Source organism: Pithys albifrons, chromosome 14, assembly GCF_047495875.1.
Source record: "Pithys albifrons albifrons isolate INPA30051 chromosome 14, PitAlb_v1, whole genome shotgun sequence".
NCBI classification, from domain to species: domain Eukaryota; kingdom Metazoa; phylum Chordata; class Aves; order Passeriformes; family Thamnophilidae; genus Pithys; species Pithys albifrons.
Genome location: NC_092471.1, coordinates 16,925,333 through 16,952,518, shown reverse-complemented (window position 1 = coordinate 16,952,518; position 27,186 = coordinate 16,925,333). Strand labels below are relative to the sequence as shown.

General features: G+C 53.4%; 1 protein-coding gene across 2 annotated transcripts in view; it reads left to right on the top strand.

Moving 5' to 3' along the window:
- Nucleotides 1-7,362: 7,362 nt before the first annotated feature.
- The window catches only part of FRMPD3 (FERM and PDZ domain containing 3), a 62,344-nt gene continuing 42,520 nt past the window's right edge, over nucleotides 7,363-27,186 (top strand). For both annotated transcript variants that reach the window (XM_071569238.1, XM_071569237.1), the window contains exon 1: nucleotides 7,363-7,612. The gene's annotated coding sequence lies outside the window, so the exon portion shown is untranslated. The remainder of the gene's footprint in view (nucleotides 7,613-27,186) is intronic.

The following is a 27,186-nucleotide window of genomic DNA, read 5'->3' as shown; positions in this document are numbered from 1 at the left end:
ACCAGAGATGATTTCAAGCTCCTTGTGCTGCCTGGGGTGCTGAGGTGGCCACGGATGCCCCTTGGGTGCTCTTGTGGGATAAGGCAAGGTGGAAATCTCCTTAACAGCAGAGGTCTGACATTTTACTGGGCTTTGGGCAGCAAATCTGCTTCCAGGGGGTCATGAAGTATTGTAAAACAGAGGAAGAGTCTGTCCTGCCACAGGTGGCACTGAGGCAGAGCAGCAATTGTCCTTGGCTGGGAGGCTGAAGATGGTGGAGATCTCTACTCCTGCTATCTCCTTTCCTGGCTTCAGTATCTCTGTGTGCTGGTTTCATCGCCAGCACAACAGCAACTTAGCTTTCCTCTCCTCCCTGGGTGTTGGGAGACTTAATTCATTAGCATTAATGAAGTGTGCCTGGCTCTGCTGCAGAAGCACCATGGTACAACTCAACTGAAGGTGTCTCCAGAGATGCTCGACAGGGGGAAGGTGCTGTCAGCACTGGGTAGTTATAGCCCTCACTTTCCCCTGCTGCTGAGTCACAGCCAGGCTCTGTTGCAAAACAGGCTGTAAAGTTGCTCTTCAGGGTTTATGGGATCCCTGGTCCATTACAGCATGTCTGAGCAGCTCCAGTGTCCCTGCAATGGGCCAGGCTGGCAGTGAGGACTGACCTCAGTGGGATGCTGCCCCAGCACCAAAGACACAGGCTTTCTCCCACAGCATCAGGAGAGGGGCAATGCACACCCAAGGACTTGAAGTCCTTAACTCATCACTCTGAAGGGCAGCACCACGTGCCTAAAATTAGACTCCTACCTCCTAATTTAGGTACTTCAAAAAATAGACTGATTTGTGTATTCCTTTCCCTCTGCTGGCACAGCTCAGCATCCAGAGACTTCCAGGGAGGTGCTCTCTTTTTGGGCATGTCAGAGCAACTCAGCAGCACCAGGTGTAAGAGGCCCAGATCCTTCTGTGTCCCTGATTTACCCTGAGTAGAAAAAGAGGAGCTGCTGCAGTTGCCCCATCTCTGGAGGGGAGAGCCCTGCTGGTGTTACAGCACCCTGGTGGCTGCCAAGTGGCTGCTCCAGCAGCTGTTAATCAGCATCCTAAAACAGCATCCTGGTCCCGGGCCTCAGTTTACCCATGGTGGGCTGGGGTTGCACCTCAGCCTGGCCATGCCCCAAGGGGTTTCTGATACCAGTGTTCCTGTAGCACCTCCCTGCTGCACGTGGCCTCCCCAGCCTCCAGGAGGTACCAGAGTGGTTTGATCCCTCTTGATCCTGTGACAGGTAAGGGACAGAGTAGGAAAATACTGGACACTGTGAACAGCGTGGAGACCCAGTGTCAAGAAAGCCATGGGGGCAAACCAATGGCATCCTGATCCCTGCCCAGGGGTGCTCGCTGGAGAGGCTCCAGCTGCTCCCTCCCCGTGCCCCGGCAGCTCCTCACGCGAGGCTGCGGCTGGAGTGATCTGCCTGTGCACGTTTCTTAGTACACGTGTCCCATTAAGAAAAAGATCAGAGTTCCCAGGAGCTAAAAATAACAGCAGGCAGTGGAGTTTGTCCAGGAGACAGTAAGGGATGCGGGGGCGTGGAGGAGAAGGTGTAATTTCACTGCCGGCTCCTCCAGTGACAGGGTGCAGGGTAATGAATCAAGCCATGGCGGAGGGGAATCGCTGCTGGAGGAGCAGCGTGGTGCCGTGGTAACTGAGCTCCGGCTGCCTCGCTCCTTGTCTGACCTGCTGAGGGTGCGGAGTGCTGGGGGGGGAGCACAGCTGGGGCTCAGGGGTGCCCTGAGGGTGTGCCGGGGTGCAGCAGGGAAGGACAGAGCTGCTCCATCCCTCCCAGCAGGCAGCCCTGCGGAGATGCTGGGACAGTAGCATCCTGGGGGACGGGGTGTGAGCCGTAGGACCCTGTAGTCTGTGAGTGACAGGACTGCTCTCTGTATGGCAACCTCTGAATGAAAGAGTGAGTGCAAACACAGATCCTAATTACCACAGCTCCTCCAGAGCCACCTCTGTCTGCTCTGCCCAAGCTGTCAGATGCTCTCTAGCAAATGCCTCAGTCTCCTTTCCATGGCTGAATTGAAGCTATTTATTCTCTTTTCAAGATCCAGCAGCTTCTATTTCACCACTAGCTGAACAGCTGGGAGAAAGAGCAGGAGGAACAAGGAGGGGAGAAACTCCCAAAGCTCTTTCTAGCAGGATCAGTAGCAACATGAAGTCCAAGCCCCATCTGACACAGAGGTAACAGAGGCCAGTGTCCATCCTGAGTCTAGGAAGCAACTGTCCTGAAGTGAGATTTGCTGGGGAAATGATCTTCATTCCCTGTCAGTGGCATAGGGAATGTGATGAGCAAAGGAATTTGTTTTTTAAGATAATTTAACTTCTTGTCCTTCAGGTCTTGCATCCCAGCCTGGGCTAGAGCACCTGGCAAGTCCTATGAAGACAGAATAGAGGTCTGGGGTTGTTCATACTGGTGAAGAAAAGGCTCCAAGGAGAGCTTACAGCCCCTTCCAGTCCCTAAAGGGGCTTTAAGAGAGCTGGCGAGGGACTTGGGACAAGGGCTTGGAGTGAGAGGATAAGGGGAAATGCCCTTAAGCTGAAGGAAGGCAGGATTGGATTAGACACCAGGAAGAAAGTCTCCACTGTGAGGATGGTGAGACACTGGCACAGGTTGCCCAGAGAAGCTCTGGATGCCTCATCCCTGGAAGTGTTCAAGTCCGTGTTGGGTGGGTCTTGGAGCAACTTGGTCTAGTGGAAGGTGTCCCTGCCTGTGGCAGGGGCATTGGAACGAGATGTTAACGTTGCTTCCAACCCAAACCATTCTGTGATTCCAACTCCAGCAGTCTCCTACCACAGACTGGAAGGGAAACCACAAAAAACCAAACATGGTAACGATCCAATTAGCAAAGGCATTTGGCTTCCCAGCACCACTCCCCATTGCTGCTGGATTTTGGAAGGGGCTGGGTGAGATGACTGGCAGCTCCAGCAGCTTTGTGCAGATGGACCCATCTAGTCCCTTGCTGAAGATTTGTTGTCTGCCCAGGCAGCTCTGGCACTTCTCTGCTGCTGCAGATGGGAACAGGCAGCCAATATCCACCATCTCTCCTGTACCCAACCTCACCCTGCTGGGACCTCCTGGTGGGTCAGCACCCATGGCAGCACCATGGAGTAGCTGTTCCCTGAGCATTCCATCCCTACAAGGGCTGGACTTGGAGCACCAAGTGTACAGCTTGCTCTGCCCCAGGGCTTTGGCTGGGAGTGCTCCTGGTTTTATGGGGGCTCATATTCTCCCAACCTGGCTTTCCTGGATGTCTGTGCTGCCTGTGCATGCTTGTGCCTTTGGCCTTCCCTCAGCTTTGGGGTGAAATCCAGTACCTGTTTAAATCGGAGAATCCCAATGATACACTTGTAGCAATAGCACTGATCTGACATCTCCTGTACAGACCCAGCCAAAGCCCTCCACCTTTGCTGTGGTGGCCATAAGGAAGTATCTATTGCCTCACATACAAAGCTGTGCCACAGTCACATGCAAAGGCAGCCTTGTGTCACCTGTGTGGCAGTGCCTGGGCTGCTGTAGATGCTTTACCACAAGGAACAATGTGAGGCCACTGCAACAGGGTCCTCAGGGCAGTGGTCATGGCCCCAAGCCTGTCAGAGTCAAGAAGCATTTGGAGAACACTCTCAGGTGGGATTATTGAGGTGTCTTGTGTGGGACCAGGAGATGGATTTCAGTGATCCTTATGTGTCCTTTCCAATTCAGGATATTCAATGATTCTGTGATCTCCACAGACCCCTGAAATAACTTCAGGTGCCAGCATGTCCTGCTCACTGGTGACAAACCCTTTGGAAAAAGTAGTGGTCTCCCCCTGCTCCCAGCTCTGCTCCCTTGTGCTGCTGCTCTCCTTCCAACTGTTGAGCCTGTTGCTTATATAAACTGCTCACTCTCGAGCATTGATGGAGCTGTTTTCCTCCCACCCCACTGGGCTCTGCAAGCTCGTTTTATTTTTTCTTGGCTTAATGGGATGTTTACTCCACAACAGCCTTCCCTCAACACTCAGCAGGAGGGACTCTGAACCATCACCCCAGCAATGCTCTGACTTTCCCACTGAAATGGGAGCAGACGGGAGCTCCCTCCCTGCTGCAGCTCCCAATGCTGTTGGGTTTGAATGCTGGTCCCCAAATCCTACTGAGAGATCTTGTGCTCCTCTGCACTCATTTCTGCCCAGGAAAGGAGTTCCTCTTATGGTTTGTAGTCTGAGGACTCTTCAACCCTGGGCAGGTAGGGCTGTGGTTGGGATGTGTGCCAGAGTCCTGCCATGTCATGACAGTGCAGCTACACCCGGGCGACAGGGATCTGGTGTGACAGCTGCCAGGCTTGTTTCAAGACACATCAGGTAGTCGTGATTTCTCCTACTCGCTCTGACTTGGAGCGAGGGACAGAGTAGGAGGGGGCTGCTCTGCTTTTCTTGTGGAAGAAAGAAAACCCAGGTATGCACAGATGCCTTCTTCGTCTGTCCCCCTTTACACAAGTGTGACACTTGTACTCCTCACCTTCTGCTTTTCATCTGATCCCCCTCCATGCTGCTCCTGGGGCAGTGAGGGCTGTACAGGTGTTCTTACAGCTGCAGTTGGTACCATCAGCATCACTGGTTTGATCAGTGGTGGTGCATAGTGGTTCCATGATACCCCTGTCATCTTCCTTTAGCACTAGGGCAGCCTGCCTGCTATGCATTTCTTTGGACAGCAAGAGCCCCCTGGAAGATTGCTTCTTACTTTCCACCAGATCTGTGGTGTAGGTTTATTATCTTGTTCTCACCTCCATTCTGCTGTTTTTTCTGACCCTATCAAAAGCCTCTGCAGAGTCTCATCTGAGGTTCTTCCAATGTTGCACTCAGCTGTGAAACTCTCATCCTGTCATCAGGGACAGCAAGAATCCGAAGGGGTGGGCAGGGAGGGCAGCTAATTCATGAGAGGCTAATCCAACACCGAGCAGCAGGGTGGGAGAGTGGCAAGTGTTGAAGTGCAAACCCAGCAGTCTTTGTCCCATCCTGCTGCACAGAGCTGGGGACATGCAGCACAGGGCACAGCAAGCCCACAGCATCCACAGGAAGGTGGTGTGTGGTCATCCCACTGTAGATTAGGAGATGCCAGAGGATTGTCTCTGAAATAACTGTATCAAGTAGTGAGTCTTAAAACATTTGAAAAGGGCAAATAACCCCAAAGCAACTATTCAGGTACCCAAGGAAGAGAAATAACCTTGTGTTTCCCTCGGGCAGTGAGCAGGACAGGGAGCAAGTTGTACTTTACAGTTTCCCACTGCTTCCCAACACCAACTGCAGCACAGCCTACTGGAAAAAAAACCTATGCAAAAATAAGAAAACTGGGCCAAAAACACAGCTCAGAGACTAAAATTTTCGCAGATGACACTGCTGCTCAGAGGGAACTGCCTCCTGCTTTTTAAGAAGGCTCTATATCAGCATCCAAAGGGAAAGAAAGAAAAGCTGACAGGTGTATATAAGCAGTTGAGTGCAAACAAAACAAACTCTCAAACTCTGCGAGGAACAGCTTATGTTTTGTGGGGGATGTTTTCTTGTACAGCCATGCAGGGAGAGAGGCTCTTTTTTTTTGTTGTTGTGGAATAAACTCTGGTCTTGAAATCTAGAAAACTGTTTGAGCTTTGCTCTATCTTCTCAGTCTTCATTCTGGAAATATTTTTTAAAGTTCATAGGTGTATCTGTAAAGGGCCAAAAAATGCCAACAGGTTTAAAATAGACATGTAAAAGAGACAATAGATGTCAACAGACAACCTTCAAAAGGTGTATGTTGTGTCAAACAAGCAAAACAGGAGAGGATATAAATTTGGGATGAGACAAATTTTAATGTGTGACATGCCTAAAGCATAAGAACGTGTAATGAAGACAATGCCCAGGCCACTAGAATGAAGACAGGCAGTGTTGTGCTGAATTGTTGGGTTTCTGTGGCTGCAAAAAAGCTCTAAGGGCATTACATGAAACAAAAAGTAAACTCTTTACATCAGGATTTGCCATGGACAGTGTTGGAAAACTCATATACTGTGCCCTTTCCTATGGCAGATAGTCTAAATAACTCTCTGTAACAGAAATGTCAGAAAATGTCTTTGGAAAATACTGATGAGATGGAGAGAAAAAGATCACCAGAATCAAGCAGGATTTCCCTATGGGCTCTGGAGGAGGAGCAGTGTGGAGTCACTGAGCCACCAATGGGGCTGGGTACCCTGCTCCTGGGATGAACACTGGGATAACACAGATGGGAGGCAGCAAGTGTGGCTGCAACTTTTGTAAAAGCTTAGAGAGAAAACTATATCCAAGTCTACCTTCGGAATAGAGCAAATGAGTTGCTTGGAGCTCTGATAAAGAATAGAATCGCAAGACACGGAAAGTGATATAATGAAAGTCAGTCAGATTTCCAACAGAAGAATTCATGTCTTGTAAATCTATTTTGCTTTCTTGAGGACACTAGCCAGCTAATAGTATACTTGAATTCCCCAAATCCATGGTAACCTATCTCCCAGCCCTTGCTTCCCCATCCTTTCATAACAAACGCACACAGGGCTCTTTTTATCCATTGATAATGTAGTTTCCTTAAGAGCTTTTGTTGATTTTCCCCTGCCAAGACTGGGAGGGTGGTTACCATGGAGTTACCTATGGACCAGCAAGCAGACAATCCCATAGATTTGGAAAAGGGAATGAAGAGTAAGGTGTCAATGATTGCACATCGTACGTAATCCCTAAGGTAATTAACAAAAAAGCCAATGAAGCACTGCAGAAGGGTCTCACGATGTTGAGCGAGCGGATGATAACATGGCAAATGGCATTCAAGGAGAAGTGCCGCAGGCAGGGGGGCTTGCAGGGCAGGACAGCAGCGCCCCGAAACAGGCGGCTACTCAGGGAACGAGTCCCCGGAGCGGCAGGCGGGCGCCTGAGCAGGCTGGCTCGGCCCCCGGCTGCCGGGAACGGGCGCGGGAGGTGCGGGGTTCTGCGTGCCGCTCTGCCTGCAGCCTGGCGGGGCTGGCTCCAGCGGTGCGGAGCTGGAGCGAGGACACCCGGCAGGAGGGACCAGAGGGATGTTTCGGCTGCGGACGGAGCGCGCACCTCGGGGGCCTTGAGGAGGTGGGCGAGAGGCTCCTCCGGTGACCGCTGACAGAGTCCCGGCCCGCCGGTACCCACCGCGGGCGCCCGTCCGTGCGCACTCGACAAGAGCACGGGGGGCGATGTCTGCCTGCCCCGGGCGGTGCGGGCGGGCTCCGCAGCCCCTGAACTGGGGAGGGAGGGGGGTCCGCCCGCCTCCGCCCGCCCCGCGTCCCGCCCCGCGTCCCGCCCCGCCCCGCAAAGCCGCCACCCGCCCTCGCCCCGCAGAGCCGCGCACCGCGCTCGTCGCCGCCGCGGGGCCGGAGCAGCGGGCCGGGCCGGCATGGCGGGGGCGGGCGCTGCGGGGCGGCGGCAGCAGCAGCGGCGGGCCCCGTCCGAGCGCTGAGGGCGGCGGGCCATGGGGGCGGCGGCGGCGGGGGGCTGCGGGTGCCCTGCCCTGCCCGCCCGCCGCGCCGCCCGCCTGAGCCGCGGGGCTTCCTGAGGGAGCGGCGGCGGCGGACCCCAGGTGAGCCCTCCCCCGTGGCGAGGGGTGCCCGCCGGGATGCTGCGGGATCGCGGCGGGGATACCCGTCGGTCCCGCGCGCCTCCCGTGTGCGGGAGTTCAGCGGCTGCCCCGAGATGCTCCGGCGGGAGCCCGGTAACTGCGAGAGGCGGGCACCGGCCGCCCCCGCCCCGGCAGCTCCTCGCAGCCCAGTCCCGGTCGATCCGCGTCCCCTGTGGCGTGTCGGAAGGGATGCCCAGCTCCTCCGGCGCGGAGTGTCCCGCATCCATCGCTAGCGTGGAGGAGCTGGAGCCGCGCTCTGCTTCGCCCTCCGGTGGGAACCCAGACCGCAGGGTCGGATGGAGACGTGTGTGTGGCCTTCTGCCGATGCCAGGGTGGTGATTGGGTACCCCTTCCTGGCCGTCCCGCTGCCCCTGTCGCAGCCTGGGTAGCCCTCGGATGATGTATCTGCGGTAGATACGCGACATGGTGCTCGGGAGGAGGAATCTGGTGTGAGGGGCTCTCGTGGTTTGGATGGATCAGTGCAGCTGAGCACCGTGCACACCTGAGGTGTCTCTCCCCATCCCGGGGGCCCTGGGCAGGGCAAGGCTGAGCACAGAAAGTGGGGCTCAGGGCAGAGAGCTCCACCACTTCCCCCCCAGGTCACCTTGGCATGCTCCCGGGTGGCAACGTTCTTGGTATTAGTCTGGTATCATGGCAGTTGCCATCATGAATTGTATCTGATTGAGCTGAAAGAATAGAGATGAATGTACTTGGATCCTGGCTTGAGGCTTGTTTGGGTTTTTTTCCTCGTTTCCCTATTATACAGCAATTTGGATGGGATGAGTTTTTCTCCTTGTCAGCAGCAGGACTGGTAGAGAGATGTGGCTTGCTTTTGAGGGAGGGCAATTTGAAAACATTCTCACCTTTCTCTTCTGTCATGACATCCTGTGTGCCATGTTCTACCCAACATCTTTTTTTTTCCCACTTAAGCATCTCTGGTCATCACCTGCCCAAATAGTGTCCCTGTGCCTTTGAGCAGCGGAGTGTGGCTGAGTCTGCAGCCTCTGGCTGCTGCCTGAGGACCTGCTGCCATGCTCATATCCCTGTGATGCTGAACTTTCCCTTGAATTTGCTGCCATGCTGGCTCCTTCCACTGTGGCCATCACCACACAGCTGTCAGGGCAGTGGGGATCAGATGTAAGCTGTAGCTGGGGTGTGCCAGTGCAGGGCTGTGATGGGGTTGGGAATGGTCTCCGGGTGCCCTGGGGCTGTGTGCATCAAGGAGTGCCTGGTACTTGGTGCTGAATGCAGCTGATGTGCTCAGGGCTCTGATACTCCTGCTGATGCCTGTGGGGGAAATCAGCCCCCTGGGACACCCTGTCCTGGGACTGTCTCTGGCAGTGTGACTGCTCCCCTCCTTTGGCAGTTCAATGGACCAACTGCCCACTTGATTGGCATGGCAACAGCCACCACAGTGCTGCAGCACTGCTTTGAAGCTCCAACTTCAGCATTGTTTCAGGATTGCTGCAGGACCCACCTGTGGAGGAGGCACAGAGTGCTACTCACTGGGTGCTCTGGCATGGCTAGCACCGAGCCACCAGCACCACACAGTTGGGACACATCTGCCTTTTCCTTCTTCCAGCACTGCTGGTGCCAAGCCCCAGGTGTTGCATCTTGTCCTGATGTGAAGTCCCCCATCCTGTCTCAAGGGCCAGTGCTTCTGGCTGCCAGCAGCTCAGTCAGCTGCCCGTGAGCTTTTCCCAGCTCATGGGAATTAGGATCACTTGTTAAGGATGGACCTGTGAAGCGGCTCAGCATCTCACAGGAATAGGTGCCATGAGACACATTGGGGTAGACGGGGACCTGTCGACCTTAATCTTCCTGAGGCATGAGGGCAGCCACATGCCTGCAGTGAACAATGGTGAGCCTGTAGTGAGCTCTGGAGCTCATTTCAGTCTCGGAGTAAGCCAGTCTGAGCTTTGAACTGAAACTAAAAATCATAAAGCCCAGTCTAGCACAGGGGAAGGCCCCAAGTGGGAAACACTCGGGTGAGAAGATGCTGTTTCCACCAGCTGCCTTCATGTTTTGCTTCCCCACCTGAGCTGCTGGGAGCTGACCTGTGTGCTGGGGCTGAGCTGCAGAGCTGGAATTTTACCTCCAGTTGCAGCCCCACAATACCAGGAAAATGCTTTTATGGTTTGTTTGGTGGCTGCACTCTGACACTGACGGGCAAAGCCGGAAGTCCTCAGCTCTGCCTTAGCCTTGGTCCTTTCTCTCTCCTACTGAAATTGGCAGCAAGCTTCTCTCTGAATTCATATCTGCGAGTTCAGTGTCATTTGCCAGGGCAGCTCCAGCCCTCAGGTGCTGTGGTTTTGTAGTGAAAAAAGTGTTTATTTAATGAACAAGTCATAGATCTTTGGAGGGTCTTCCACCAAAAGGGCTCTCCACCATCATCGGGGCCTGGAGAAGCTAGACCACTCCCATCTCTCCCATTATGGGGCAGAAATCAGTCCAAATTTCCCATGGCTGAGATGCTTTTTGATGCCACCTTCCCCTCCCAGGGCTCAGCCATGGCATTGCTGAGAGATGTCTCGGAGCCTGTGATGGGAGGAGGGAGATGAGCTGATGGAAGGGGACCTTATGCTCCCTGACAGAGCAGGATTTGTTAGGATGTGCTCCTGCCCCATCCAGCACCTATCCACAGCACCAGGGCTGTTGGGTTGCTCCAGCTTTGGAATCAGGAGTTAGAGACATGGATCCCCATGAGCCATAGAGAAACACTTGGGAACATGGAAGGAAATATGGTGCCTTCAAGTTGTGCAGCTGTGGGTGGGAAGACGCTTATGGGTTGTTGAAGGTCTTTTTCCCCTTGATCCAGTCTACCTAGAAGAGTCTTCTTCTGTGGCTCCTGCTGGGAATCTGTTCAGGTCCTTGCTTCTTGTAGGGCTGGACATCTCAGATCTGGCTGAATATTGTCTCTGGGTAGTTGGTGTGACAGAACTGTCCTTTGGGTTCAGCAGTGCCTTGCCTTCTGTCATTCTCCCTCAGATACTTGTAAGGGATTGCTGTCCTCCACAGGGAGGGATAACTGCTCTGCAGCCTTCCCCTGTGAGGCTGGGTGAGCCCTGCTTATCCCTGCTCTGACCTGTTCTGGTAGAAGTTGTCCTTTCATGAAAAAGGAGGGGAGACCCTACATGCACCAGAGAAGAGAATTCTGCAGCCAAGACAGAGACATACTGGGCAGGAGCCGCGTTTGAGAGCTTGACAGTGAAAAAGCTCTTTCAAGCCATTCAAAGTAATGATCAAAACACCATGGCTGAGTACAGGATGGTAGAGGAGCCTCAAATCTGGCACAGCCAGAGCTGGACTTAGAGAACACTGCCCAGTTTTAATTTGTGCATGGCACAGCAAATGGTCACATGCATTCACAGGTGAGCCTTTTCTTCCCCAAAGGGGCACAGATCCTCCACTGTGTAAAAATTGGTGTGTTTCTGCCTCATTGTACATTGTGGTCCCTGCTGGGATTAGAGAGACCCACAACTCCTTTTTCTGGTCATGGAGGTGTTTGGTGATGGAGTCACATTCCCTTTAGAAGTCAGGTCCCTGCACAGCCCCATCCTGTCATAACCCAGAGACAGAACTCCCAGTCCATCCCTGCCCGCACAGACTGAGCACACACACTGATGCCTGGTGACGTTGGGAACACTTCTGAGCTCCTTCGCCATTCTCTCTCTCTTTTGAATTAATCAGGAGCTGGGCTCAGCAGCCAGTCAATAGCAAGACTTATCTCTTAAATAGCATTATTGATTGCCCAGGAAGCCTGGTTTTGTATCGATAGATATGTACACATGCTGACAAGCCCTGTGCCAAGTCTTGCTGGTGAAAGGCATGAAGGAACGTGCAGAGATGGCTTCTTGCAAGTGGGAACACATGTGTGTCCATGTGAGGGAGATGCAGCTCTCCACTGGAGGGCAAGGTGAGACACCCTAGGGTCTTTGGTTAGAGACCCTTTGTATTTGACCAGCATTATTGTGCTGCCTTGACCACTCCTAAGTGTCTGTCCCTTTCTTACTAATAAGTGACATTGTGATGCAGGACCTATGCCAGCTTCCTTTACCTCTTTGTTTGCGGGGAGGCTGCTGTACCCTTCCTTAGGAGATGTGCTGATGTCTGCCCACATCCTGCATGGTCTTCTCAAAGGTCACTAACCCTGCAGGGATTCTTCATGTGGAAGACTTGGGATAAATGTGCAAAATGAAATCTACCGTAACATTGCCAAAAGGGACTGGTTGGAGAGGCAGATGCACAAGACACGCTGGGCCCATCCTGCCAGGGAGGGCTTTTCCTTGTGTGCATAGCCCAGGCTGGTGGTGCAGGCTGTGAGCCCACACATGCAGGAAGTGTGGTAGGACCTGGCTGAGTTCTGAGCAGCTGGAGCCATGGGAGTGTGACTGATTGATGCCGTGCCTGCTCAGGGAAAGGCAAAGTGTGCTGCCACCCTTGAGCTGCCTCCCTTCAGGTAACAGTCCATGGGTGCAGAAGGGTTCCCATGGGCTGTGGTGGCTTCACCAGCTTCATCTCCTTGGGGCTCAGAGTGGCTCTTGGAGATGGCAGAGTGCTTGCAGCAGCTGAGTCGTAGCTTACTGCTCAAGGTCTCTGTTGCCAAGGCTCCTGCACTGCACGTGCCTTCACAGCACAGGCAGCACAGCGTGGAGCCAGCCCCTGATGGGGGGAGTGGGTGTTGGTAGCACCATAGGAGAGGCCTGGGAACCGGAGCTGAGTGTGAAGCGAAGCTGTTGTCCCTCCAGCTTTGGGCAGCACCACTGCTCTCCCTGAGGCAGCACTGTGTGCTGGTAGCCTGGCTGCTCTGTCCTCCAGGGTCGTGGAGCACAGCCAAGGTGCAGTGATGCTCGTGAGAGGAATTGCAAAACCTCTTGCCACGTTTGCCGTAGCAAAGTTGGGGCTGTGGCTGTTTTGCATTGGTGCTGCAGAGCCCTATTTTCCAGCCTTTCCTGGGGTTGGGAGCCCTGTGGCTGCCACAGCAGCAAGCCTTGCTCACTTCACCACATGTGCTAATTCACACTCACTCCATGCAGCATCACAGAGCATGGCCCCATGTCCTAATACCTTGCATCCAGCTTTGCTTTGGACCATGCTGCCTGATGCTCTGCTCCCTCCTGGGATTAGCTAAGGCTGGGGAAAGCTTTGGCTGCGTTGGCACTGGCAGCTGAAACAGCACAGATGATCTCTACGGTCAGATCGCCGAAGCCGGGGGGATAGGGGCTTGTAAGACGTCTCTGTGTGTCACTGTTTAGCTAATCAATAGGCATGGGAAGTTCTTGGGTGGTGTCATGCCTATGTGTACATGCATATAAATGTGAGTGTCTGTTTATGTTTAAGATCTTGCTCCTGTTTGGACCCTATCAGCATTTTTTAAGACAATGCCTACCCGCAGCGAGTGCCAGTTGCTTGATCTTAGCCAACCAATCTATGCAGGGATCTCAGGAAAGAACAGTTGGGGTTTTATGAAGCTGGCATAATTTACAGCTAAAATAGCACACGGGATATATGTCCAATCCAATCTCCTTTGTAATCTTGTTTTCATTTAAGCCTCCAGGGTGGTGATGGGGGGAGTAAGGAAAGAAAACTGCGAAGGCAGTTTATTACCCATGCCAGGGAGATCTGCGTGATGCTCTGTACCAAATGACCTCAATTTGCAGAGGTTAAAGCTCACCATGGTGGTCCCTGCCTTAGAGGGGTGTCTCTTGCCTGTGCTGGGGGCACTGAATGCAAATCCTTTTGCAGATGGCTGCGGGTGTGTTCAGGACCATCCACACTGTGAAGCCCTCCCAGTGCCTGCTCCTGTGGCCAGGCAGAAAGAGTGAGTGATGCATCCATGACCATTGTGTTTGTGTCTCCCTGGCCAGATCCCCGGGAAAAGGAATGAAATTATCTCGCTGCTGCTGCCTTTGCGAGTTGCATTTCTCTTTAGTTTTCAAACCACATATTGTCCCAGATCTCCTGCCAATAGCAGAGAGCAAACTGATAATGCAGCTGCTATTAATAAAGCAGTGTTGTTACATATTCATATCAGTCAGACTTGTAATTCCACAATATTTTTTCAAAAGAAGAGGCAGTGCTTCACCGGAGCAATGGAGAAAGCTCTCAGGTGGGATGGTGTTGGCGATGCCTTTCACCAGCATTAGCAGAACCTGCTCCCCTCAGGTTTCTTCCCTTGGGGATTCCCATGCCAAGCTGGCCTTGGGATCCTCATCCACCTCCTGTTCAGCTTTCCTTCTCCTTGGGAAGGTGGGATCCCAAAGGCAGTTCCAGAATCCCTGGAGCACTCTCACTCTGGGGAAACACAAGCAGTGCGAGACGAGGAAGCGCTGAATTCCAGCGGCTGGGTTGGCAGGAACAGCTCCGTGCTCTTCTCCATTTTATATAGAAATTTTCACATATTATGTAAATTGCAAAGCAAAGTATGGAAAAATCTGGGTATAAATCTGGGATGTATATATGTTTGTACAGCCATTAGAGAGGAAAGTGTAGCACAGAAATCCTGGCCAATGGATAAATATACTTACGCTGCCATTCCTGCAATAAAATGTGCTTTTTGTCATTGCTACAGTATAAAAAAAAGTACTGTCTCCAAAACTGTAGCAGCACTTTATGGTAAGCCATAAATTGGAAGAGATACCTAATTATTTGTAGAGTATTATGGAGGAGTCAGTAAGTGATTTCACCATTAAGGCCACACCAGTACTTGTTCATAAAGCAAAATCCTGTCTCTCACTTTGCAGTGGTTGAATTCAATGTCCAGCTTTGGCCAAATAAATCTTGTGAGGCTGAGCACGTTTTCCATGAATGTTGTTCTGGAAACTCGCCCTTAGCCTCTGGCCAGGAACGTTCTGAAGTGCAGCTGTAGGATCTCCAAGTCCTAAACCAAGCCTCATGGTCCCCAAGCCTTTCCTGGCTCCTCCATCCCCGGTGCGTGTTGGAGCTGCTCCCATCTCATCTCTGCTTCTTCTGGCTCCCAGGACATGCCAGGAAGGGGAGCATGGTTGTTTCACTGGGTTCTGTGCTGGCAGCCCTGGGAAGTGGGCTGGCATGGAGCCCTCCCGACAGTGGCTGTCAGTCGCTGCAGCAGTTTCCAAGCAACTCAGTCTGCTGGTCTAAAAGGACTCTTGATAGAAGCGTCTAATATTAAGGGAGTTGTGGAAAGGAACAGTGTTGAAAGAGATGCAGGAAGGGCAGCTGGTGTGGCATTGCCAATATCCTTCTGCCATCCGTCATACCACAAGTGCTGTAACAAACCAGCTGAAATGCCTGTACTGTAGAGGCCTGGCAGGACTGCAGGCAGCTCTGGTTCCCACCCTGATCCAATGGGATGAGGGCAGGCTGGACACAGGGCATTACTGTCTTGCCAGCTCTTCAGCTGAGTACTGGGACAGGTGTAGAGGAGGCAAAGGATGTGGTCCTTGCCCCAAAGAGCTTGTGTCTCAAGCCTCCCTCTGGCTTTGGCACCTTTTTTGAGCAGATCTGTTTTCCAGCTTTGCTCAGTTGTGTCACAGCCTTCAGCACGTGCTCTGCTTATCTGGGAACAGTGGGAGAAGGGCACTGAGTGGATCAGGTGAGTCTGCCTCCCTGTGTGGGTATCCAACCTTGGTCCATGCCCTGCTATGCACATCCTCTCTCGAGGCTTAATTGCCTCTTTCAAGTCATATTTCCTTGCTCTGCCTCTCTTTACTTCCAATGTTTCAATGCTCTGTAGCATCCTGTGCCCGCTTCTGTAGCTGTCAGCAGACACCCTTCTCATCATCTTTGTTGTTACTCCTGTTGCCCACCTGAAGACCATGGGCTGGTCGGTACTGAGAATTCCAGGCAGCTCTGCATTCAGGTGGAGAGGGCAGTGGGAAGGAAGGCAGTGTCCACAGGCAGAACTCCAGAGAACCGTGGTGGTGCCTGGAAAAGTTTGGGTACAGCCCAGGGGCATATTACTGCCTGGATGCCTGAGCTGTTTTTCCTGACAGAAGCAGAAATACAGGCTGCAGCTTGTTGGCCCAGGGAGATGGGTGGTGTGTGGGCAGCTGGGGGGTTTGGGTGCCTGCAGAAAAGCCCCTATAGCATTGCGGTGTGGTCATAGGAGGAGGCAACCAGGATCTGTGCCTTCATCAGAAAAAGCATGGAAGAGGCCAGCAGCATCACCAGGGCTCCTGCCAGGGCTTCTGAGTTTCTTGGAATGTGAGCCCAAGGCAGGAGAGATACCCTGGCAGTGCTCACCAGGATGTGAGCTCCGATGCCTCAAGTTACACCCTTTCTTTGGCAGAGTGAGTGTGTTTGGAAGGTGACAGGCAGCTGGGAACAAGTCCACTCTGTCCTCATTGGAGGCTGGAGCTTCAATCCCACCAGAAAGAGCTATGCAGTCCTCTATAAGCTGTCTCTCGTGTGAAGCCAGGCAGTGCCTGCAGTGTCCTGCTCTCACAGCACCAGCAATGCTGCAAGATCTGCCACCCTCCCTGCCTGTGTTAAGGTTCCATGATAAGGTAGATTCTTGACAACTCCTCAGGGTCATCCCCTGGTTTGGATGCAGGGGTTGTCACAGCAGCAGGGCTGGAGTGCTGGGTTTGGTGTAGTGGGGTTGCTGTGGGGAAGGAAGGTGGTGGAGCAGCCTGTGGGGTGCTCAAGCAGGTAGGAGTGGGGCACTGGATGGGAGGGAGGAGAGACCAGGCACTGCCACCTGGTCAATTGGTCCCCAGCATCATGTAGCAGTCAAGGCTATGCTTGTTCTACCTGAAGTGAGTAGAAACTGAGGTTAGTGAACTGGCACCTCCAGAAAGCCTCCTGCCCACAGCAGAGCACAGGATGCTTGATTCTGAGAAAGTAAAAAAGAGCTAATTGAGCAAAGGCAGGAGCTGTATTGGCAGCAGGTGGGATTGCTGGTGTCACAGGGGAACTGTAAAGTGCCTGTGCTGTTTGCTGTGGTTACACTAGCAGGAGGCATCTGGCTTTTCTTACCTTGTCTGTGAATTTAACTTTCTGTCTTTCCTGAGGTTGTGTGAGCTCAGGATGGGAGGGGAGATAAGGACAAACTGGTTTTTTGCTGATCAAAAGCAAATCCAGCACTGTGAGCAATTACTGGCATTGCAGGAGTGCAGAGAGGCCACAGGCAGCTTTCTGTGGTGAAGACCTGCCCGAGGGCAAGACAGGGTTGGAGGGGGGCTGGGCAGCCAGGCAAGGGCTTGCAGGGTACCTGGAGGCAAGATCCATCTCTCCCTGGGTATCAGAAGAAAATTGTGAAAATATCGTTGGTACACTCAAACCCAGAGAATGATTTTGAGAGGCAACTGCTGTCATGGTCCAAGTGGGCAAAATCCTGGTCCTCAGGCAGACATTTCAGCCTGGAAATGGAAAAAACTCAGGTGACTTGACAGCTCTTCTGAGTGCTGGTTTAAATTGGGCTCTTACCTGTTGCCTGAGCCCCCAGGGTGACCACCTCCACGAGGGCAGCAGCTGGAGGAGCCACATGCCTCCTGGGCAAGCAGTGCCACCAGACTATATGTGGCATTGCGTACATATGCCAAAGCTGCAGCAGGCAGTTTGCAAACAGGCTGTGCTGGGAAGGTGCCCAAAGAAGGGCTGTGACAAGAGGAGGGAAGGCAGAGTCTTCCCGCAGGACTGGGAGCAGGAAGGGCTTCCTTGCAGCACAAGATCCCATGTACTGGGACACCTGGGCCATCAGGAGTGGATGAGCCATCTGTCTGCTGCACTCCAGCATCTCCTCTGGTGCTCCAGGGGGAAACTTTGCAAAATCTGGGTCCCCACCTGCCCTGTATCACTGGAGGAGATGCTTCACTACCTCTGACCAGACAGTGCTGGCAGTGGGAGGGTGTCACTGGTGCTGCCCTTGGAGACACTCACACTGAGGACTTGTTCCTGCCACTGGCTGTGGGAGGGGATGCTGGGACCAGCCCAGCAGTGCCTGTGCTATCATAAATCTGCCTGGCATCAGTGCAAAGAGCATTCCCACTGACTTATGGCTTCTCTGCCCCATGAGGATAGGAAATAGCATTGTGTGGCTGGCTCTGCTGACACTTACTGTGTCATGAGTTGTCCTTCCTCCCCGTGTGACATCACTGAGGCACCCTGAGTGACCACTGCCAGGCAGGTCAGTGTGCTGAGGGCCAGGAAGGTGTGCTGGCAGCTCAGACCAATGTGAGGGTCTCGTGGCTTCAGCAGCACTGTGAAAACCAGAAGTATCATATCAGCTGTTGCTCTTAGACCCACCTTGCACTGGGGAAAATGTGATGGCCTGGTGTGCAGTGGTGCCACCTCTGCTGTGCTATCTGATACCCTTGTCTCATGTGTGTTACCCTCCATCCTTCCAAATCAGTACTTGACCCTTCCAAAGATGAAATGGCTGTCAGGGTCCTCCACCACCACCAAGGGTGGCATTGCCCTGCTCTCAGCAGTGGAGTAGCCATGCTCACCCCTGTGGCTTTGGCACCAGCTGTGCAGCCCACTTGAGGCTGGGGCTGCAAAACTGGCCCACCATGGCAGTGGAGGAGGCAGAAAGAAGCCCAGAGCACTAGAGCACAGCCAGGGCTGTGCAGTGGTGGGTGCCACATTGAGTCCTGCTCCTCTTGAGCCAGTAATGTCAGGCCTTGGGAACACCCTTGCTTCTGTGACAGGGAACATATGCCACGGCAGGACAGTTCCTGCCTGTTGAAATGAGACTCAGAAGTTTCCCTTGAGCCCTCCCCTAACCAGCCTTGTGGCTGCTGCTGTCCCAGCCCATCCTGAGTATCCCACAGAGGTTTTTTTCCCCAAAGCCATGCTCCTGTTGCTTCTCTCCACACCTCAACTCTATGCAAAGCCAGCTCCGGGAAGTCCGATGCATCCCAACACAGTAGCAAGTTCCAACTGCCTGGAAGGACTCATGGGGGACTGGGAAGCACTGGGAAGATGCTGTGTCCTTGGCAACACCTCAGTGTCTTCTCTGTCTGCACACTCTGGTCTCTCTGCTTCTGTGCCTCGGTTTCCTCATTCTTGCAAGGGGAGTGATAGTAACATCTCTGAAGTGCTTTGGGAGGAAAGGAAAATGCCTCGTGCCATCTCCATTCCTGATGTGATAGTGGTCTGTGGTGGTCTTCTAAAGCCCCATTGCCCTGAGAAGTCCCTCTCTACCTCTCGGCTCTTTAAATAGATGTGATTCATCTCTTGGCTAAATGAATTTTCTCCACGGCTCTTTTCTTTCCTACTCAAAATTCAGAGAGTATCATTTTGGTAACCAAGGTATTTGCATAATTTGTATGTTGTGGTAATTGCTCCCTTTTCAGAAGAGGTGCTTATCATCCCATTGGTTTTGGAGGAGCTTGTGCTATCTTTGAGGCTGGGTGAGGAGCTGGTCCCCAAAGGGAGATGACTGACCTGCTGCCCTGTGGCCTGGGGGATGCCTGCCCTGAGTGAGGAGGCTCAGGAGAGCCTTTTGCTCACTGTCTCCTGTACCATCAGTAATGTCCTGCTGCAAGTCCCTTCCTACCCCTGTGTCTCAATTTCCCCTTAGTCCCAAAGTCTCTGAGCTGGGGCAGAGGATGCCTCCATGCAGTGAGACAGAGGGTCTCCATCTCTGCAGGAGCTGCTTTCCCAGGGCTATTCCCTCTCTCCCTCATGCCATGGCATGGAAAAGCAGCCACTGGGAATTGCTTTGCAGTGCTTTAGTAGCTACGAGTGCAGCAGAGCAGGGTGGAGGTGTGGAGCAGTCATCCAGCTGCAGGAGATGCTGCTCTGTGGGGAGAGCCTGGCTTTCTGCCCTGTCCCACTGCAGCACAGCCTCTGGGGAAGTGGGGGCTCCTGGGGGGCGAGTGGTAGCCAGTGCCTGGCATGCCAGCAAGCCACCCTCACCCGCCCGGCAGTGTGACTCACTCCCTGAGTGGCAGCTCCCACTTGGCAGTGTTTCCAAGAAACCAAGGAGAAGTCTCTGAATGGCAGTGGCTTGGGTGAGGATCCCAGGACCCCATCTCAGGGCCTGGGTGGGGTGTGTGCTCTCTTCCTGCCAAGGAGAGCTGAGAAGCAGCCCGCTGGGGGAGGACTCCTGCACCTGGGGTGGCAAACCAGGCAGCCTGCATTGGAGCAAAAAGCCACAAAGCCTGGTCTTTCCCAGCATTGGCAAAAGTTGGAAAGGCTGTGAGGAGGGCAGCTGGTTGCTGGCTGGAATGTGGCAGCAAGCAAGAGAAATGCCCAGTTCTGAGGGCTCAGCCATCCACAGTCCCAGAGAAGGAGAGGCAGGCAGCCAGCTCTCTGCAGGCTTGCAAGCTGGCTCTCAGGTTTGCTGTCATTCAGCAGCAAATTCTGGTATTGAATTGCTTCTGTGTCTGGCTCTTGTGAAGCCCTTGTGTGCTGTCCATAAGTCCTGGGTGCCTATGGGTCTGGGACAGGCAGCAGTTCAGGAACCAGCTTGGCCCATGGTGCAAAGGTTAAACCATCCCTGTGCTCTCTGACTGCAAGAGGGAAAACAGTGTGTCCTGTTCCTGCGCTGGGGCAGTGTTGGTGCTGCCTGATCTGACTGCTAAGCAGGGGTGGAGGTTTTCTTGCAGCTCTGATCTCCGTGCTTGCCAAGCAACGCCATGCCCCCATCCTTCTCTGGGTGGGAGCAGGACGCTGCCTCTGTGCCTGGTCCCCTCCTCCCAGAGTGGCTCTGCCATGCAAACTCAGCTCCTCTTTTTTGCTTGCTCCATCCCCCATGCCTTGCTTCTGTGCTGCCATCAGTCAGATAGCACAGGCTGCTCCTGCCCCAGCACAGACTATTTCTCCAGCTGTATTGTCTCAGTTTATCTGTATAAAATTTCATGTCATTTATTGTCTTAAAAGGCTGGCAGGTAATTCTGTAATCACCACCCCCCCCATGATGCTGGCCTCTCCTCTCTCCCTGCTAGCTGGATATCCTCTTCAGGTTTAATCCCCTGGGAGTTTACATTGTCTTTGCAATCCCCAAGGAACAGCCTCTCTGGGAAGCCCCTAATTCCTTCCCTTTAGCAGAATGCCCGATTTATAACCCCTTGTGGCTCTCTTCTGGTCCTTTCCCCATGGGAGTGGTCTGTCAGGGGGTAGCTGTGTGGGGCATGTGGGTTTGTGGTCCATCTCCTCTCCCCAGGCAGTCCAGCCCAGGGCCCACTGAGCCTGGGGTGCTGGGATGCTTCAGCAGTATTTGCCCCACACCCTCCAGACCCCCCTTTTTGAATCCTTCCAGGAGGAGGTAGAGCTTCAAAATGCTTTGCACACAACACCTTTCTTCAGAGACCCCACAGATGCCACAGACCCTCAGGGAGGTTTCTCTCTGTGCCCCCCTGGCAGGCAGCTTTTTTACCATCTCATGGGCAAGGTGGGTGGTGGGATGCAGGAGGCTGCACTGGAGCATCTCTCAGCCTGTGGGTTTTGGTGGCATAGAGAGGGGATCCTTTCTTATAGGACAGAGGATGCTTTGAAGCTCTTCAGAGCTTGGTTGGGTTTTGTGCTTTGCCTTTTTTTTTTCCTCCTTTTAATGGGAATTGTATTCCGGGCATGGAGCAGCTGGTAATTCTTCCTCTGGCTGCTGCCGCGCCACCTTTGAGCATCTCTCATGAGACTCCTCTTTTCACTGGCTGTACAGAGAACTCAAGCAGGAGAACCTTGGGTCTGCTCCTGCTGTAACCCTACTGATTAGAGAGACGTTTCTGAGAAGACATTAGGTACCTAGTCCTGCCCGAGGTGGAGAGAAAAGACCTCGGGAGCTGCACCCCTGCCCTGTTAGCTGTGAACATTCACATGGTGGTCTGTACAACCACAGCCAGCACAGCACAGTGTGTGCCTCACTGATGCATAACAGCAGTACAATGCTGATATTTAATTTTTTTTTAATAAAAAAGGTGCTTTTCTCATTCAGAATCATCTAGTCCCAGAGGGGACCCAGGCCTGAGGTGGGGAAGGGAGAGAGTGTTCCCCAGAGACTGGGGGCCATCCTGAAGCTGTAGGTTCCTCCGGGAAGGAAGAAAAGCTGGGAGAGAAAAGCTGGATGCTCCAGTGTCCACTGCCATCCCTTGGCTCTGTAAGAGGAAGATGCTGGGTTTGCTTTGTCTCAGCTCTTCAGGGGAGATCTGTTTATGGCAATGCCTTCCCTTGCTACCTGTTCACGCAGGATAAGATCCAAGTTAGATTGTCTCTGCTGACGCCGGTACTAATGACTTCCCTGTGTTTACCTGCCCCTGGCAGTATTCTTGCAAATGAGGTGTCAGCAGGGATGCTGGCTGTGCAAGCCATTGCATGTGGGTTTTACAGGACCAATAAAGCAAGGCTGGAGCATGCGGTCATGGGGAACCATGCTGGCATTCATCCAGAGAGCCAGTGGCACGTGGGGAAGATGACAATGTCTCATCTCTTGCTTCTTTACCTGGCTCGTGTTCAGCAGAGGGTCCTTGTGGAAATGGCTTGAAGTTCAGATGTGCTAACCACAGATCCTGCAGGCTCCTCTGCTGATGAGGCCGCAGTTTCTTACCCAAGCTGCAGCAGAGGCTGCTTTCCTAGGAATGGCCCTGCTTGGCATGAAGAGCAAAGGTCAGGTATAACACCTGTGGGTCTCATAGTCCCTGTGTGATTTCACTGCAGAGCCCTGCCCCTGCCTGTCTGTGAAGGAGCAGATAAGTCTTGCACAGAGGGTAAGCGATGCCCCCAGAAACAGCTCTGAGGGGACTGGGAAGCACATCTCGGTCAGCAACACTGTGTCTGCCTCAGTGGCCCTAGGCATTATCCAGAAATTTTCCCAGACCCTGACCCTCGTATTGCCTGTAGCCTCCAATATGCCTTGACCACTCTGCAGCAGCAGCAGCAGCAGGACTGATGGGGCTGTAAGAAAGTGACCAGAGGCTTGGGAGCATCTCATCTCCGTCCTGCAAATTTGTGGTACCACTCATTACAGAAACAGTGCTGGGTAATCCATCCCCAGTGTGTGAACAGGCTGGCTTGGAGCCATTCTGCCAGGAATTCTGCTCCTCCTTCCTCTGCTGCGGGCACTAGTGCCAGGATTTGCAGATGCTCTTGGTCAGAAGGTTTTGTCTCTCCTCCTTTTTAATTGCAACAAGGATAATTGGTTTTGTGGTTGAGCAGGGGAAGGTCAAGACCTGTCCTTCCTTCCCAGCACCCATGCAGCTCTCTGCCATCAAGTTGAGTACTGAGAGGGTGCTAAAGCATCCCAACATGGAAGCTGAATCCCCAGCCTATCTCTGCCCACTCCTCAGCCTGGGATCCCCCCAGTTTTCCCAGATGGATGTCTATCCCAGGCCCAGGACAAAGCTTGTTAACTCCTGTCTCCGACTGACAATGAGATGCCAGCAGCCAGGAGGTGTTAAGGACCAGTTGGATCATCTCCTGAGAGCATTTGCTTGTTGTTATCACTTTGATTACCTTTTCTATAGGCTAGTAGAAGGATTTTAATCTGGGCAATGAAGTAGGTAACAGGAGAGGCTGTGCCTGGAGCTTGCAGAGGAGGCAGCAGGAGCTGGTGGCTCCTTGTCCATGTCTCTGGGAGATGATTTTGATGTCGTTGGCCAAAACAGGAGTGTCAGATAGAGGCGTTCCTGGCCCAGTGTAGCAGGACTGCAGCTGCCTCTTGTGTTATTCACAACTCAGCTGGTGCTCAAAAAGCTTAACCCCGACCTCACGGCTGCCCAGAGCCACTCACTGCCTCAAAGTGTCCATCTGAGCAGGCGATGGAAGGTGAACTCCTGAGGCCAAGTTCAGCTCTCTCTCCTGCTTCTTGTGACTCAGGACAAAGTCATCTGATATGTTTCCACCAGTGGCTACGAATTGTCATTCTCCAGAAGTGCCAAGGTGACAGCTGTGGACACCACGGGCGGTGGTTTCGCGTGCAGATGAGGAGCAGTGTCCGTCCTGGCTCTGAGATGCTCTGGATGTGAATGTGGTGCTATGAACAGGCAGGGTGGGTGAGGGAGCTGCTGCTGCTGTGCCAGCTATGCTGCCTCTCCTCTGAGGCTCCTCTGAGTCTCCACCGCTGCCTGCCAGAGGGTTCAACCTGCCCCTAAATGGGTTTGCTCCAGTCTTCCTTGGTTAGGGCAAGTAATGGTACTTTATGCAGATCTATTTTCTTCATGTTGCAGCAGCTCAAGGGCACAGACCAGGCCTGATAGCATGTGGCAAGGGGGGGGTTGGGCAGTGGGGAGTTGGTGCTGTCAGGGGACTTAGCCAGCCCCACCAGGACTGGCATGGGGAGGTGTCTTGCCCCTTGCCAAGCTCTCCTTGCCACCACCAACTCCCTTACTGGAGATGTGTTCCTGGAGGGCTGTAGCAGTGTGGGTGTGAGGTGGCCATCCCTCCCCCCCGCCATATCCATTACCCAGGCCCCCTGCCCTGCCATGCCTACCCCACTCCTGGTGTTCAAGTGGCAGCTACGTGATTGTTTCAGCCCAATCCCACCAGTCCATCATGGTCTACAAAGGCCATGGGTGTCCTGCTGCGGGAGAAAATATACAAGGGGCCAGGTAACAAAAGCAGGGGACTGCCCAAAGAGGTAACAGAGTGGAGGCAGCACTCTCACCCACAGGGGCTCTGGGTGCTGTGGCACAGCAGGGGTGGCCCAGCCCCGTGGTGGTGTGGGTTGCAGGGCACTGTGCAGTAATGTGTTGCAGCTAATGCTGTGTGACAGTTTGACACATCCTCCTGGGACAGCTGGAGCTGACATGCCATCTTAGAGCTGTCACTCCCTGGCTTCCACACCACAGCATTTATCGTAAACAGGCGCCGTGGGTAATGCTTTGCCTGGGTGTTTGAGGAGTGAGAAGGGTTGTGGTTTTAGTTTCTTGTCCTCAGGAAGATGATCAGCCCCATGTCAGTTGGCAGTGGGATGTGTCATCCAGAGAGATGGAGTCAGCTGGGGCGAGGGCAGAGAGCAGGAGCGGGGTCTAACATTGCCCTGGTCTAAGGAGGTGATGCTGAGCACCATGCTTAGAAGATTATGGCATGAGCCAAGCATTGCTTCCCACCCCAGCATGGGGTTCTGCTCCCACCTGGGGAAGCTGTGGCTGCTGCAGCATGTGGAGCTCACAGTGCCTTGGCTGGAGAGCCAAGGGGGTGGCACAGTTTCTTGGGTCTGGGGTAGCCACTGACCCCTTGGGGATGCTCATGAAGGGCTAACCCAGAGAGGGTGTTTGAGGCAGCTCCTGCCCAGCCCCACGGTTAGCCCTGAAGCTGGGTGTAGTGTTTCACAAGTGAAATGCAGGAGCAGAAGGACATAATGCTGCCTTTCCCAGTCCGCTGAATTTGAGCCAGAATGTGAACAGTGTCCTGTATTGACTACTGTCACCCTGGCAGGAACTCTGGGGCACAAGGTGTCCTCAGGGACCAGCCCTGGGAGATGCTTGCAGTCCTGTACCTTCCATTTCTCTGTCCTGCCTGCTGCTTTTGATGCTTTTCAAGAACAGCGATTCTCAGGGCGCTCAAACCCTTTTTCAGAGAGAAATAAAGGAGAGAATACACACGATGAAGCAGAATTACTGGTGTGTCTGGAGAGGCAGGGAGCTGGAACAAGACAGGTTCTGACAGCTGCTTTCAGGAGGTCTATGAGAGACCAAGCAACGTGTCAGCCACGCACAGTTTGTCCTGCACAACATTAGCCCCCGTTTTGCCTGGCTGCCTTTGGCATGATCAGCTTGTCCATGTACCAGAGGCTGCCTGGCTTTACCTGTCCTGGGTGTGAAAAGCCAGGGTGGATACTGGGGTGGCAGCCATGGGCTGCTCCTTTGAGGGCCAGTGGGTGAGCAAAGGGGATGTGCCAGTCCTGGCAGTGGGAATGGGAAGCATTATGTGTTTCCAGGCTGAGTCATGCTGGGGATTGTCTTGTTCCTTATTAGGAGTCCAATTAGAATATTCATTTGGCAGAAATCAGCTCATCTAACATTTTTCCCCATGCATGTCTGTCCAGTCATCGCCCCACTTCCTTTACGTAGCAGGTGTAGGGGGGAAAAAAATTAAATCTCTGCCTGAAAGATTTGGGTTGCTCTGCAGGGCTGTAAGGTCAGGACAGCAAACGCTGGTGCTTGCTATGCGAAGCACGGAGCCAGCGTGCCGGGCAGGCAGGTAGTTACTCAGCTGCAGCTGCCAGGCTTGGTTTTGCACTGGAGTGGGGACTTGCTGCCATGGGAGGGGGGAAATGATGTCACCAGAGTCAGAAAGGGATGGCAGGTGAACAGGGGAGATTGAGACACACTGAGCTCCTGGGTGGGACTTGCTGTCCCTCATGCCAGCCAGGCAGTGGGAGCTGCAGAGGTGACAGCGCACCTGCACTACTCAGACCCCCTCACTGGGCTGTCTTTGCTCAGCTGCTCTGTGCCTAGGTTATTTTTGCTTTGATTCAGCTCTGAAATTGCCTTGGCTGAAACTCTGTCTCTATTGTTTTCCATCTGCAGAAGCATCATTGAACGTGTCAAAAAGATAAATTGGAGAAAAGGGGAAGAAAAAAAAAGAGGAGTGTAGCACAGTTGGTGGGGAGAGCCATGCTGGTTGTGGTCTCCCAGACCAGCTGGCTGATCCAAGCCCACTCTCCCCTTCCAGAGGCACCTCCCTCCCTCCAGACCTGTCACCTTCTCTGCAGGGCTGAGACACCCTTCCAGACATCCTCCTTGCCTTCTGCTGAAGGGCTGTTCCCCCTCAGCAAAGCTCACTGAGGCTTAGCATCTGTCCTGTGTGAGCCTGATCTGGAGCTCTGGGAGCACAGGCTCTGAGACCTGGTCTGTGTATCTGCCCTGGCTGTGGCTAAGACGTTGAGTCCAGCCTGGTGGATGGTGAGCTGGTCCCTGCAGATCAGCTGGGGCACTGTAGCAGGGCTCTGGAGATCAACAAAAAAGAGAGAGGAGTGAGTGAGACAAAACCAAGCAGGTCAGACAGCTAGAGGGGTCCTGGGTCTGGGTGGGAGCTCAGAGCAGACCTGTGTGTGTACACAGGGCTTTCACTCACTAGTGGGCTTGTGCACATCCTGGGGTATATTACCCCAAAGCACCTGGTCTGGGGTGCATGGACCTGGGAGAGGTCTTTGCAGCACAGATGTGCATAGGTTGTCTTGGGCTCCATCCCAGGCTCTCTTAGGAGTTCAGGGGACTCTCATTCCAGTGGTTGAAGAGAGCTCAGGCTTCTGCGTTGCTGGAAGGATCAAGCCTGAGGAATGAGGTTTGGGATTTATCTGTACATTTGGGCAATCAGTTGGTGGTGGAAGACACAGTGCTGTCCAAGGACTCCTGGAGCCATCCCTGGGGCTGTGGCACTGAACAGTATGTGACAGGTTGCTGTGTAACACCTTCACTATTGATAATTGCCTCTGGGAGGGAGGAGGAGGTTTGGCTCCCAGAAAAGATGCTGGCAGTGATTATAGGAGGTTACAGAAGTGGTTGTTGCTGCTGCTGAGGACGCTGGAGCAAATGAATAGCCTGTTAAATAAAATGTCAGCCAGAAACAGATGAGAACTGGCATTGCTTTTTCCACTTGCACTTTACAAAATGAATCTCCTCATGCGTGGTTCATTTGCATATTCAGAATAGGCCATGGTGGAGGGGCTC